Consider the following 15173-nt stretch of genomic DNA (forward strand, 5'->3'; position numbering starts at 1 on the left):
GGCAGGGTATTCTTACTGTATATTACTGGCTGCTCTGTTGTCGGCGTCCTTTCCAGCATGTCCCATACCGCAGTACTGGCTCTAGCCAGCAGATGGCACCATTGTATAATGGCAGAAAGAGAGAGCCCCCTAGGAAACTCTGAATTCAAAATTGGATTGCAAAGGGTTAATGCACTACTATACTGAAACATAGTAATGTATTAGAAGAGTAATAAAATATGCTGATAATCAAGACCCCCCAGTGGGACAAAAATAAAAAAGTTAAAAAAATATTTTAAGAAGTTAAAAAAATAATAAGCATAAATATGTCAAGATTCCCCCCCCCCCCCCTTAACTGTGTAAAGAAAATAACATATGTGGTATCTAGAGATGAGCGAGCACGAGTAACTGCTTACTGGTCTGAGCATGCTCAGGAAGGCGGCGGGCGGCGTGAGGTAGCGGGGGGGGAGAGAGAGAGAGACCTCTCACTCCACCCCCCCTCTACCCCCGCCCCCCCCCCCCCCCGAGCACGCTCGGACCAGTAAGCAGTTACTCAAGAAGAGTGATGCTCGCTCGAGTAACTGCTGCATTCGAGCGTGCTCGCTCATCTCTAGTGGTATCGCTGCCTCCATAATGACCCGGAGAAAAAGGTTAATACATTATTTAACCAGCACAGTGCACGTCATGAAAAAAAATACAAAAAAAACTTGAGAAAAAAATCTAATTTTGCCTATCCTGCCTTGCAAAAACCTGAATACAAAGTGATCAAAACGTCACATGGATCAACACATAGAAAATACACCTCAGATAACAACGTTGACAAAAAAAGAAAACTGTTAGGGGTCTTTGAATGCAGTGATAAGCAAAATATACTTTTTTTTTTTGAAGTTGCAAAAAACACGAAGACCTATATAAATTTGGTGTTGGTGTAATCATACTGGCATGCAGAATTAATTGAACATATTATTTATACTGCACGGTGAACGCCGTTAAAAATAAAAAAAAACATGCCCAAACTGCAGATTTTGCTAATCTTGCCTCAAGAAAAAAGTGGAATAAAAAGCAATCAAAATGTTATATGTTCCCAAAAATTAGATAAATTAAGACTAGAACACTCATCCTGCAATAAACAAGTCCCACAGAGCTCCATCGGTGGAAAAATAAAAATGTCATGACTCTTGGAATGCGGCAACGCAAAAATAAATCTTTAACATTTTTTTTAAAGTGTTTTTGTATAGAAAAATAGCAAAACATTAAAAAAAAACTTGGGGCGTGGCCTGGGACATGAGGAGATAGGCAGCAGCGGCTGAAGGCTCCCGCTAAACCCCGGAAAAATAGCCTGCAAATCGGCACCCACGGACTCAACTCACCTCAAATGGGACGTCTGAAGAAGACTGGAGATCGGGGGGCACCCGCCGGAGAAGATTCGGGGCCCCTGGATGCTTTTATAGACCACATCCCGCGGCGGTCTGCAGCTCCGGAGGAAACCAAGATGGCGCCGGCGCTCTGAAAAGGGGGAGGAGCTACATCCCCGCTCGGCGCCGGAGCTGCAGGGGCAAATATACGGCAGCTAAGCCCCCATCAAAGCACTCACAGCAGCCAGACAAGCACCAGGCACCCGAGCTACCCAGCTCCACAACCCCAGAGGCAGCTCAAAACGGCAAGAAGCCTGCCGAAACAGGCTCCGCCAACCGCAACCGGCGCCATCTTAAAGAAGAAGCTCCCAGTCAGGAGCACACAAGGTAACCCCCCTGATCCCCCTGGACCCAAAACAACCCACAGCACATCCAACAAAGGGGCAGGGATGCCAAGTGGGCTCCAGGGATCTCCTCAGCAGCTAACAAGCGCAGACACAGAAGGGAGGGGGGGGGGGGGCAAGTGCACAAGCCCAAAGATGGGAGAGGGGAAAGAAGGCTCAGCACAGGGCATAAAAGTCCTAGAGGATGAAGCCCTCTCCCGATCCGCACCACCAGTGCAGCACAGAGAGGAACCCTCCCAAGACCCCCAGCCCAGTGACGGCTTAAGAACTACCCCACGCGGGAGCCCCAGAGTTACTCCCCATTATGCTGCAACAAAACATGCAAGAAGCGACAACCCCCGCGAGCACACAAGCCCTACCTCGTCATCAGGTGCAGAGGAGGACGACGGGGACGACAACAACACGTGGGACTGGAAGGCACATCTAAAAAGCATCCCCACTAGAAGTGAAAGACGCCTTACTGACTAAAGCGACAAGCTCACAAATGCAAGCTATAGAAGCTTTACAAACCGAAATAAAACAAATCGGCCACAGAGTTGCTGACACCGAAGAAGCTCAGACCGAACTCCAGTCGCAGCTCACCGAACATCATAACATCCTATTAGACCATTCCTCGCAGATCACTAGCATATTAACTCATCTAGATGATATGGAAAATCGCAACAGAAGGAATAATATCCGTATCCGCGGTCTAAGCGAAGAAGTGGAGGCGGCTCACTTGGAACAATGGGCTACCAAAAGCTTTGGCGAAAAACTTAACAGACAAGAAGACAACCCTATCGAGATCGACAGGATCCATAGAGCCCTAGGACCTAAAAGCACAGACCCGGCAAGACCATGGGACGGATCCACTTCTACAAAGAAAAAGAGGAACTCTTACGAAAAATCAGGGAAACTGGCCATTTAACCTACAAAGACAGCTCACTTCTGGTATTACAGGACTTGTCAAAAAGGACACTTCAACTACGAAGAGCTCTGAGACCAGTTCTGACAGCCCTCAAGGAGAAAAATATCCCATACCGCTGGGCATATCCCTTTCAGCTTCAAACGGGAAGAGAGGGGAAAACCGCTATCTTCAGAGGGCTCGGAGACCTCCCAAGGTTTCTAGCCAAATTTGAACTTCCTATGATCGCGATTCCTGAATGGCCAAAAGTAGGAGCCCCGGACCCGCAGCCACCAAGAGAAGACTGGCACCTGGTCAGCCCCTCAGGGAAACATTGAACGAAGAGAAAGGGGTTACCCCCTTCTGGAAGCCTTTCCTCTCCAGCCCGTCTGCATACTTACGAGCGACGAAACCACCGTCGCTGACGTCCGTGGATGCCTCAAAGAATCAAACCCCTACAATGGGTTCAGATTGAGAAGCCGGGGTTTGGGGGCGCCATGGGCCTTGTTCCGGCACAGGTTCCCCCAACCAAGGCCAGCAGCACAAGTTGCTGCACACAACTTAGTTTTCTCCGTAGCCTTACTTGCTACGTGATACACCTCAGGGGGCGAGGCTTCTTGGCCTAAGACCTCGCCTCAACATGTTACAATTGTTATGTCTAATTCTGTTTTTCCCTACCTTCTCTTCTCTCTTCTTCCTCCCTGGTTTTCCCTCCTTAAACCCCTCACGGTCACAGCTTACCACGTATAGGAGATACCTACCCATGGGCGCCGGTGGTGTCCCCCCTGAGGGCAAGCGATGGCGGCACTGACATTGAGTTCCTACAACGCTAGAGGCCTAAACAGTCCTGGTAAGAGAAACCAAATCCTATATAGTTTCCATAAAAAGAGAGTGATGGTGATCCTCTTCCAGGAAACTCACTTCACCCATGCTAACACCCCTAGTTGCCACAACCGATACTACCCATATTGGTACCATGCCCCTCACCCAGACCGTAAAGTAGGAGGAGTCTCCATAGCATTCCATAGATCACTAAAACCTCAAACCCTGGAAATAGAAAAAGACGACGAGGGGAGATACTTATTCTTGAAACTAAAACTGTTAAACGACTTATATACTCTCAGAAACTTTTATTTTCCCAATCAGGGGCAGGTTCCCTTGTCTCCAGAGCTCTTCGGAGACTAGCGGATTTTGCTGAAAACTCGATGATAGTGGCCGGTGGAGACTTCAACATCCCCCTGGACCCTCCCCTGGACACCTCCTCTGGACGTTCCTCAATTTCCCACTCGGCTATCCGTAGATTCAGGAAGACGCTGGTGAGTTTACACCTGGTCGACCTGTGGAGATCCCTCCACCCGGCCGACAGGGATTTCAGCTGTCACTCAAGGGTACACAACACATACAGCAGAATCGACTATATCTTCGTATCACATAAGCTTCTAGACGGATCCCCCAAATGCTCCATAGGTCACTTCATATGGTCAGACCACGCCCCAATACTAGGAGAAATCAAACCCATGAGACAGGATTGTAGAGGATTTAACTGGACACTTAATGACAATCTCCTTAAAGACCCTACATGCCTGGCCGACATAACAAAGACAATAGAGGTCTTAGAAGCCCATACAACCGACACGACCCCGGCACCTATTAAGTGGGAGGCCTTAAAATGCACCCTGAGAGGGATATTCTTGTCCCACGGCTCTAGACTTAAAAAAGAAAGATCACGCAACCTTAAACAGCTGTTCCTGGAACTAGTCATGTGAGACGGCAAACAAAGCCCAGAAGTCAGAGGCATTATTAGCAGAAATAAAAGACATAAGTCACAAGATTCTAGCCATATTAGACCAGAACACCTTATACATCAGGGACAAGCTTAGGGCAGGCTATTATGAATATGGCAACAAAAGCAGGAGGTGGCTTGCAAGGGCTTTAAGACCCCGAACCCCCCCAGACAAATGTTATGTCCATCCGGGATGCCTCCGGGAGCGAGGTACTTGCACCGAGCGAGATCCTGGAAGCCTTTAGGACCTATTACTCCGATCTTTACAACATCCCCTGTACTGAAGATCCGGAGGAGCCACCCCAAAGGGAACAAATTGCCCAGTACTTGCAACAAAACATACATACAACTATCCCCAAAGCCGAGGCGAAATCCCTCGAGGCGGACATTTCCCCCGAGGAACTATCCCAGGTTATTCGAGAGTTAAAACTAGGGAAAAGTCCAGGCCCCGATGGGTTTACACCTAAATTTTCTAAGATCTTCGGAGATCAGTTGGCAGAAATCATGCTAGATGCATTTAACGCAGTTTCCCGGGGGTGCCCGTTCCCTCCCCAGGCCCTGCAGGCTAATATAGCGGTAATCTTGAAACCGAGGAAGGACCCTCGCTCATGCAAAAGCTATAAACCCATCTCCCTCATAAATAGCGACCTAAAAATCTTCTAAAAAATATTGGCAAATAGATTGAACCCCCTTATCCCATCCCTTATACATACACACCAAGTCGGGTTCGTCCCTGGCAGAGAAGCCAGCGACAATACCATTAAGACTATCTCCCTTATCAACAAAGCTCGGAACTCTGACACCCCCTTGTGCCTTCTTGGGATAGATGCCGAGAAGGCCTTCGATAGGGTAAAATGGACCTTCCTGGAGTCGGTCCTGGAGGGGGTGGGTCTGGGGCCGAGGGTCCTCTCTTGGATAATGTCCCTCTATAGCTCTCCATCTGCACAGATAAGGGTCAACGGCCTCTTGTCGGCGCCACTCCAGATTCGGAATGGAACCAGGCAGGGGTGCCCCCTCTCCCCTCTCCTATATATACTAGCAATGGAACCCGTGGCGGAAGCGCTGAGGAGGAATCCAGCTGTTCGGGTGATGGAGGTAGGAGGCAGAGAGCACAAACTATCCATCTTCGCAGACGACTTACTACTGTACGTCACGAGCCAAGGCACCTCCATCCCTGAGATTAAAATGGAACTTTCCAGATACGGGAAACTCAGCAATTTTAAAATTAACCCCCAAAAATCTGAAATCCTAAATGTATCCCTGCCAACCCCGGAAGCTACCCGTCTGAACCGGTCACTCCCATATACGTGGAGAGGGGACGCAATAAAATACCTGGGCATACACATCCCGGCAGACCCAAAAGACATCTTCAACTTAAACTATAAACCGCTACCATCATTATTTGAGATGGAATTAGAAAGCTGGTCTAAACTACACTTATCATGGTTTGGGAGGATCAACTCTCTTAAAATGACCGCGCCATATGACATTCTCAGGAGCTTCTTCACCATTTTACAAAAAGCCATAGTAAAATTCGTATGGAAGGACCTTAAACCTAGAATAAACTATAAGGTCCTAACGAGAACCAGGACATCTGGGGGAGCGGGCCTCCCGGTGTCAGGACAGTGTCCGGGATATGGGGGTCCCTGAGATATCCCGCAACCCCTGTCCCTGCCTACTTGCCCCCCTGGGCTAACCCCCAGGGCGACAACTGGGCGGCGGTCCCTACCCTCACTAGGGAAGCGGGACACGGGAAGACAAACAGACACTGAAGACAAACAACGGTAGAATGGTCAGACAATCCGGGTCGGCAACAGGAGGGTACGCAGTACAGGGGGGTCAGGCAAAAACGTAGTCAAGGTCCAAAAGCAGAGGTCAGGAAAGCCGGGGTCACAAACAGGAGTCAAAAGAATACGCGGGTGCAGCTGGAAGACCAAACTAACACTGGCAAGGGCTGAAAGGAAAACACACCTTTTTAAATGCTGTCAGCGCTCCCGCCCCAGAAGCCGATTGGGGCGGGGAGCCTGACAGCAGCAGGGCTAATCAGGGAGGTGCTGGGGACACACCCCCCCTGCAGCACAGACAGTTACTAGGGAAGCCAGCCTGGTAGTCAAGTGCCTAGAGAAGCACCTGCTGCCTCCCTAGCAACCCGGCGGCGACCAGTCTGACAGCGGCCCGGGGAGATCACAAGAACCGGGGCTCCCCTACGCCGCACTCCTGTAACCCGGGTGGCAGGACCGGTGGTGTGGGCACGGGGCCCCCGAGAATTGCTGGTTCTGACAGTACCCCCCCTTCTACGGGGGGACACCGGACCCCCATGGCCAGGAGCGGGCTTGAGCGGGAAGGCCCTGTGGAATGATCGGACTAGGCGTGGGGCATGAACGTCCCTGGCAGGGACCCACGTCCTATCCTCAGGGCCAAATCCACTCCAGTGGACCAGGTACTGCAGTACACCTCTAACCCGTCGGGCGTCAACAAGCCTTTCTACTTCATACTCCAGTTCCCCCTGTACCAAAGAAGGAGGGGGCGGGTTCTGGGTGGGTAGAACTGGAGTCACGTATTTTTTAAGCAAGCTTTTATGAAAAACCTTGTGGACCTTCCAGGAGTCCGGAAGTGACAACTTATATGACATCGGGTTGATAACCTGCGACACAGTAAATGGGCCAATGAACCGAGGAGCAAGTTTCAGGGAGGGAACCTTAAGTCTCAGATTTTTGGATGACAATAAAACCTGCTCCCCGACCACAAAAGGTGCCGAGATAGTACATCTTTTCTCAGAGTATTTACGTAGCTTCTCTTGGGAGCCCTGAAGGTTCTTACGAACCTGGGCCCAAACTGTGCACAGTTCCTCAGAGGATATGTCAGCGGCCGGATTGTTCGAGACAAGGGGAGTAGAAAGCGAGAATCGGGGATGGAACCCATAGTTACAAAAAAAAGGTGACACTTGAGATGACGAGTTAACATGGTTGTTAATAGCAAATTCGGCGAGAGGCAGGTAGTTGGCCCACTGAAACTGGTTATCAGAGACAAAAAGTCGCAGGTACTGGATAAGTTCTTGATTCATCCGTTCTGTTTGTCCGTTACTCTCGGGATGGAAGGCGGAGGAAAAAGACAAATTGACATTTAGGTTTTTACAAAAAGCTCGCCAGAAGCGAGCGACGAACTGTACCCCTCTATCTGACACAATATCCTCGGGGATCCCATGTAGCCGAACAATCTCCTTGATGAACATTTCAGACAGAAGTTTGGCGTTAGGTAACTTGCAAAGCGGAACGAAATGTGACATTTTAGAAAAACGGTCAACTATGACCCAAATGACCGTATTCCCCAGCGAGGATGGCAGATCAGTAATAAAATCCATGGACAAATGGGACCATGGCCTGGACGGAATGGGCAAGGGAAGAAGAGGACCCTCAGGACGTCTCCTGAGATTCTTCCCCCTTGCGCAAACCGGGCACGCGGACACAAATAACCGTACATCCCTGGCCATGTGCGGCCACCAATAGAGTCTGGATACTAACTCTAGTGTACCCCTGATACCGGGGTGTCCAGCTAGGACTGAAGCATGTGTCTCCTCTAACACTTTCAATCTCAGTGACAACGGAACAAAAAATTTGCCTTCCGGAAGGGCTTCAGGGGCGGATTGTTGAGCAGCGTGTATGAGAGGTGAAAGGTCGGAGGAGACAGCAGCGAGGACCACTCCAGGAGAGAGAATGCTCTCAGGCTCAGACTCGGAAGGTTCCGGAGAACCAAAACTCCTAGACAGGGCGTCTGCCTTGACATTTTTAGAACCGGGTCTATAGGTAACAACAAAATTGAACCGAGAGAAAAACAAGGCCCAGCGGGCTTGCCGAGCATTTACCCTCTTAGCGGAATCTAAATAGGTGAGGTTTTTATGGTCTGTGAGTACCGTGATCTGGTGACGAGCTCCTTCCAAAAAATGCCTCCACTCCTCAAAAGCCCACTTAATAGCCAGCAATTCCCGGTTGCCTATATCGTAGTTCCGTTCAGTGGAAGAGAACTTTCTAGAAAAATAGGCACACGGTCTAAGGTTAGTGAGTGTGGAGGGCCCTTGGGACAGTACCGCTCCCACACCAAACTCTGAGGCATCTACCTCCACCACAAATGGGCAGGACAGATCCGGTTGTACCAGGACAGGCGCTGAAGAGAACGCCGCCTTTAGGTTATGTCTGAGTCGAGCTAGCACGGTTTGAACATGAGTACGGTGACTCGGCAAGTCGGAGGAAAAAATCAGAATGTCGTCTAGATATACAACGACAAACACCCCCATGATATCCTGAAACACAGAATTCATGTACCCCTGAAAAATGGCGGGGGCGTTACACAAGCCAAAAGGCATTACTAGGTATTCAAAATGACCGAGAGGCGTATTGAAGGCAGTTTTCCACTCATCCCCCTCCCGAATGCGAATGAGGTTGTATGCCCCCCTGAGATCAAGTTTAGAAAACCATTGGGCACCAGCGACCTGGTTGAGGAGGTCAGGAATGAGCGGAAGGGCATACTGGTTTCTGACTGTGATCTTATTTAGCTCTCTATAGTCAATACAGGGCCGGAGACCCCCATCCTTTTTCTCGACGAAGAAAAACCCGGCACCCACCGGGGATTCTGAGGGCCGGATGTGCCCCTTGGCCAAGCTGTCCTGGATATAGTCCCTCATGGATTCTCTCTCTGGAACCGTAACATTATAAATGCGGCCCTTAGGAAGTTTGGCCCCAGGAATCAAATCGATTTTACAGTCCCATTCCCTATGAGGGGGCAGGGCTTCAGATAATTGCTTGGAGAAGACATCCGAGAACTCGGAGAGGTAATCTGGTAGGGGAATCCCCTCGCAGGTGGAGATCCCCACCTCCACCGGACATAGGTGGTTGGCACAGCGGGGACCCCACTCTACCAGTTCCAACGTGTCCCAATTTACTACCGGGTTGTGCTCCCGGAGCCAGGGGAGACCTAGGACGACGTCCACAGACAAATCTCTCATCACCAGAAATGTGCAGGTTTCAACATGTAGGGCTCCTATAGTAAACCTTACCTCAGGGGTAACCAGATTAACTACCCCTGCTTGCAGTGGAGTGGAGTCCACTCCTGAAACAAGAATCGGAGTCTCTAAACGTAACAGAACCCCGGACAGTTGAGCAACGAAATTAAAGTTAACGAAATTAGCAGCAGCCCCAGAATCAACGAAGGCTTGCCCAGTACGGTGGAAAGAATGGAATTCTAGGGTGCAAGGCAATAACATTTTGGACAACACAGGGAGTACCTTGGCTCCTAGACAGTCCTCCGGACAACTGCCTAGGAGCGGACGTTTTCCCTGCCATGGCTTCTTGGCGCAGGTTGCAATGCGGTGACCCGGCTCCCCACAGTAGAAGCAGAGGTTCTTCTTCAGGCGATTTTCCCGTCGTTGCTTGGGGTTCATGGCTCCCAGCTCCATGGCCTCGGTGGTGGGAGGTGGAAAAGTCGGGTCAGTAGAAGAAGTGGGCGTGGGGAGTGGAGTGGTCCGAGCGGCGTGTCTGGCCCTCAAACGTCGGTCAGCCCGAATAGCCAGCGACATGGCTTGCTCCAGGGTTCTTGGCTCCGGGTGGGCCACGAGTAGGTCCTTAAGACCCTCAGACAGACCGGTCAAAAATAGGTCTTTTAGGGCGGCATCATTCCACCCGGATTCTGTACAGTGCTGGCGGAATTGGGAACAGTAGTCCTCCGCCATCTTGCAACCCTGGCGCAGGGCCAGAAGCTTGGAGACTGCGTAGCCGGCACGGTCGGGTTCGTCATAAATTTGACCCAAGGCGGAAAAAAAGGCGTCAAGGGATAGTCGGGCGGGAGAGCCAGCAGGTAATGAGAAAGCCCAATTTTGGGGCTCTCCCCTCAGGCGGGTAATTACAATTCCCACTTTCTGGTATTCAGTACCAGAGGAGTGGGGGCGGAGATCAAAGTAGAGCTTGCAGCTCTCTCTAAATGCGAAAAACTGACTTCTCTCTCCGGAGAAACAATCCGGAAGCGTGGCTCGAGGTTCTGTCATTGTTCCTGGAGCGGAAGGGGGCTGCATGGGACCTGCAGCTGCCGCTTGTTCCTGTCGCTGCAAGCGGGCTGTTAGGTCCTGGGCAAGGTTCGTAAGGAACTGGACCTGGTTCGCTAAAGCTGCCATGGCCTCCATCGAGGGGTTCAGAGTTGCCGGGCGGATGCAAGGGTCTGACCTTCGTTCGGCCAGTGTTACTGTCAGGACAGTGTCCGGGATATGGGGGTCCCTGAGATATCCCGCAACCCCTGTCCCTGCCTACTTGCCCCCCTGGGCTAACCCCCAGGGCGACAACTGGGCGGCGGTCCCTACCCTCACTAGGGAAGCGGGACACGGGAAGACAAACAGACACTGAAGACAAACAACGGTAGAATGGTCAGACAATCCGGGTCGGCAACAGGAGGGTACGCAGTACAGGGGGGTCAGGCAAAAACGTAGTCAAGGTCCAAAAGCAGAGGTCAGGAAAGCCGGGGTCACAAACAGGAGTCAAAAGAATACGCGGGTGCAGCTGGAAGACCAAACTAACACTGGCAAGGGCTGAAAGGAAAACACACCTTTTTAAATGCTGTCAGCGCTCCCGCCCCAGAAGCCGATTGGGGCGGGGAGCCTGACAGCAGCAGGGCTAATCAGGGAGGTGCTGGGGACACACCCCCCCTGCAGCACAGACAGTTACTAGGGAAGCCAGCCTGGTAGTCAAGTGCCTAGAGAAGCACCTGCTGCCTCCCTAGCAACCCGGCGGCGACCAGTCTGACAGCGGCCCGGGGAGATCACAAGAACCGGGGCTCCCCTACGCCGCACTCCTGTAACCCGGGTGGCAGGACCGGTGGTGTGGGCACGGGGCCCCCGAGAATTGCTGGTTCTGACACCCGGATCTCGAACTCTACCATAAGGCAGCAATAGGGAAATGCATGTCGGACATATTCCACCACTCAGACAAAAAAGCTTGGGTGAGCCTGGAATTAGACCAAAATAACCTGAATCTAGAAGGTGCTTTTTGGTTACCCGGGAAAATAGACTGGAAAGAGCAGAAGGTGTCCCCCTTGGTGCTACATCTTATAGGAGCATGGAGACGAGTCACTAGAAACAGTAAAGTAGCTAGTATACCCGGACCACTGACACCACTAACAGGGAACCCCCAAATCCCGGCTACACTAACAGCAAAGACACTATCCTTTCACCCGGGCAACCTTAAACCACAGATAAGTGAGGTGTGGGGACCTGACGGCATGCCCCCACTAAACGATATCGTGGGAAACCAAAGACTTAAACCGGGTGCGTGGATGCAATATTTACAAATTAGGAGCTACTTGAGCTCGCTCGAGGAGCATGGGCAGCTAAACCTGAACCTAACCCCCTTCGAGGAAGTTTGTGTGGCCCCGGCCCCCCCGACCCATACGATATCGTTGCTGTATGTGTTGTTGCTTGACGGTAGACAGAGGGAATCTCGCCTGTGGTGGGAGTCGAGGTGGGAGGAGGCAATTGGGAGGAGGTTCTCCGAGGAGCTCTGGAGCAAAGCCTACAAACTTTCCCACAAGATATCTATCTCAACTAAGATCCAAGAACTAAACTATAAGATTATCACACAGTGGTACAAAACACCGGAGAGACTTCACAGAATATTCCCGGAAGTCCCGGAGGAATGCTGGAGATGCAGTCAGGAGGTGGGTTCCATGTTACACATATGGTGGTCATGCCCGCTAGTCGCTTCGCTCTGGGGGGACATCGCGGGGCTTTACAACAAAATAAGTAGATCGTCCCTTGTCTTGACTCCTGAGAGTGCCCTCCTTTCCATGCTGCCAGGAGCTATATCCCAAATCAAAAAAGGGCTCTTAAGGCACTTCATAGTGGCTACACGCCTAATCATATCGCAGTATTGGAGACAAGGAGGGGAGATCCGGAGGCTGACATGGGTAAAGGCTGTGGAATACATTAAACACATGGAGGAGCTCAGGAGCTCAGACCAAGAGCCTGACGGGTCGCGAGCACCCACAAGTGATATCTGGATCACCTGGATAGATTTTAAAGGATCACCATCTTTTAACACTTGGCTGGCCGATGGCACACTTTGAACTGTTCATACACAACCAACCAAGACATAAGGGAAGGAAGGAAGACCGTACCCCACATCCCCCTTTACTTTTCTTTCTTTTCTCTCTTTCTTGTCTCCTGCTATCTGCTCTTGTGATGAGAGACTTAGCAAACCTTCTTGCTCCGGTGCGTATGGATGTGCCATCCCGGAGGAGAGGACTACCCGTACAACCTGATTGGGCAGCAGATGGCGCCTCGTGTATCAGTAGTGACAAGGAACGTAGAACTAGAGAAGAATCAGGAAAGAGAGAGGAACCGCCTCTAGTCCCCTTTTGGGGTGTCTTGCTGCTCTTGTTGCCATTTGCCCCAAAGTGGGTGAAATTTATTCGCAATCCCGTCTGCTTCCTAATTGGACTAACTGCTATCCCTGAAATGGAAGTGAGTCGGGGGCAGGGCCAATTCACACGGGCATAAGCGCATTTCGGCTGCGAAAATACGCTGCGTATTTACGCAACTGAAAATCGCCTACAGCTGCGTATTTCGCCGGCTTCGGCATGTTTTTATGTACGCACATCACTGCATATTTGCACGCACAAAATTGCATTTTAGCGTAAATACGCAGCGAATAGCTAGGTGTCCTGTGTTTTTGGCGCATATGTACGCACGCCCATTGAATGGCTGTTGTGTAATGCGCACCAAGATACGACATACCGTGTGTTTTCCCCGAAAATATACACTCATGCGAACAAACCTACTAAAATCAAGGAGTTCTATTCACTGCGTATTGCAAAAATTGCGTACTATGTGGCGGATATATGTTCGTTTGAACGAAAGGGATGCTTATGTGATCCTAAATTGTTTTTTGGGAGCAGTGTGTATTTAGCGCACGTTATACACAAACTGCGAAATTAAAAACGGGCGCAACTTCTAGGTTCCAACACTTTTTAAAAATGGTCCATCCACTACAGATTGGCGCAGACAAAGCGCTCCGTTGTTTCCTTCACAAATCTCGCACAGGGTGTGCAGAACACTCCAGTGGTTGTGGCGCCGCTCGTTTTGTCCTGACCGCCATATGATAGAGGCTTTGAAGGACGCTGCGCCAATCACCGCCGTATCGGAGACGCTGGACTAACGCTGGCCAGAGCTGTTGTTTTTCTAACTCTGTAAAAATGAAAGCCGTGATACAATGACCGCCGTGTCTGAACCAATGGCGTGCGCTGGCGGCTACACCCCGCCGTCACGCTAGACCCCTGTGGGAACGGTGTGAACGTTCTGAGTGGTTCCACTAGATTTCTTATATTAGACAAGAGCAGCTCATTAACAGGCACAATCCATGCAGAACCCCACAACCCTAACAGGCGGCCATTGTTTCATAACGAATACAAAAAGCGGCCGATTTTCCAGTCAGCCGCCTAAGGCCTTTATATATGTGCGGTCCCCTCAGGCCTTTATGTACATGCGACCCCCTCAGGCCTTTATGTACATGCGGTCCCCTCAGGCCTTTATGTACATGCGGTCCCCTCAGGCCTTTATATATGTGCGACCCCCTCAGGCCTTTATGTACATGCGGCCCCCTCAGGCCTTTACATATGTGCAGTCCCCTCAGACCTTTACATATGTGCAGTCCCCTCAGGCCTTTATATATGTGCGGCCCCCTCAGGCCTTTATGTACATGCGGCCCCCTCAGGCCCTTACATATGTGAAGCCCCCTCAGGCCTTTATATATGTGCGGCCCCCTCAGGTTCAGGCCTTTATATATGTGCTGTTCCCTCAGGCCCCCTATAAATGTGCGACCCCTTAAGGCCTTTATATATGTGTGGTCCCCTCAGCCCTTTATATATGTGCAGTCCCCTCAGGCCCTTATATATGTGCGCCCCCTCATATGTGCAGTCCCCTCAGGCCTTTATATATATGTGCTGCCCCCTCATATGTGCAGTCCCCTCAGGCACGGCGGGGGGCGTCACCGTTGCAGCCAATCAGCTCACTGCTTCCATCTTATAAATTGCGAGAGAAAGATGGAAGCCGCTCTGTGACTGGCTGCTGTCAGCTCGCGCTCCCGTGGGGTGATTCCCGCCAGGCTCGGTCCTCAGAGGTTCCCCTCACGGTGCCGTGTAATGTACGGCGCAAACTACTGTATGCGGCTATAAGATAAATCCGTGTCGTATACATCCAGCCGCCCCCGCCCTTCCTCCTCCCGCCATGCCTTGCGCGGGGCCGCCCAGTCTCCGGTTCCGGTTCCGGTGGGGGAGGAGGAAGAAGTCGCCGCTGACACCGGTTGGACCGGCCCGGAGTCCGGGACCTGGGGGGGATGCGGGTGAGTGCTGGAGAGGATTCAGGAGCGCCGCTCGGGGGGCGGAGAGGCCGCAGCCGGAGGGGGGAACTCGGGAAACTCCAGACGTCAGAGGAAGGAACAGGCCCCGACCACCGGGAGAGGAGAGCCCGGGGCGGAGGAGGGGCCATGTAACGGAGGAGAGCCCGGAGGGAGGAGGGACCATGTAACGGGGGGAGGAGGGGCCATCTAACGGAGGAGAGCCCGGGGGGAGGAGGGGCCATGTAACAGGGAGAGGGGAGGAGTGTCATATAGAAGGGTGACCATATAACGGGGGAGAGAAGTGCGTCCATATAACGGAGGAGGGGGGAGAGAAGTGCGTCCATATAACGGAGGAGGGGGGAGAGAAGTGTGCCCATATATCGGAGGAGGGGGGAGAGA

At 51.5% G+C, this 15173-nt stretch overlaps 1 protein-coding gene across 1 annotated transcript in view; it reads left to right on the forward strand.

Annotated features, from left to right (window-relative positions):
- The first annotated feature begins 14681 nt into the window (after positions 1 to 14681).
- ZNF148 (zinc finger protein 148) overlaps positions 14682 to 15173 on the forward strand; it is a 31346-nt gene continuing 30854 nt past the window's right edge. The window contains exon 1 of the mRNA XM_066575292.1: positions 14682 to 14777. The gene's annotated coding sequence lies outside the window, so the exon portion shown is untranslated. The remainder of the gene's footprint in view (positions 14778 to 15173) is intronic.

Source organism: Eleutherodactylus coqui, chromosome 8 (genome assembly GCF_035609145.1).
Source record: "Eleutherodactylus coqui strain aEleCoq1 chromosome 8, aEleCoq1.hap1, whole genome shotgun sequence".
Lineage (NCBI taxonomy): Eukaryota > Metazoa > Chordata > Amphibia > Anura > Eleutherodactylidae > Eleutherodactylus > Eleutherodactylus coqui.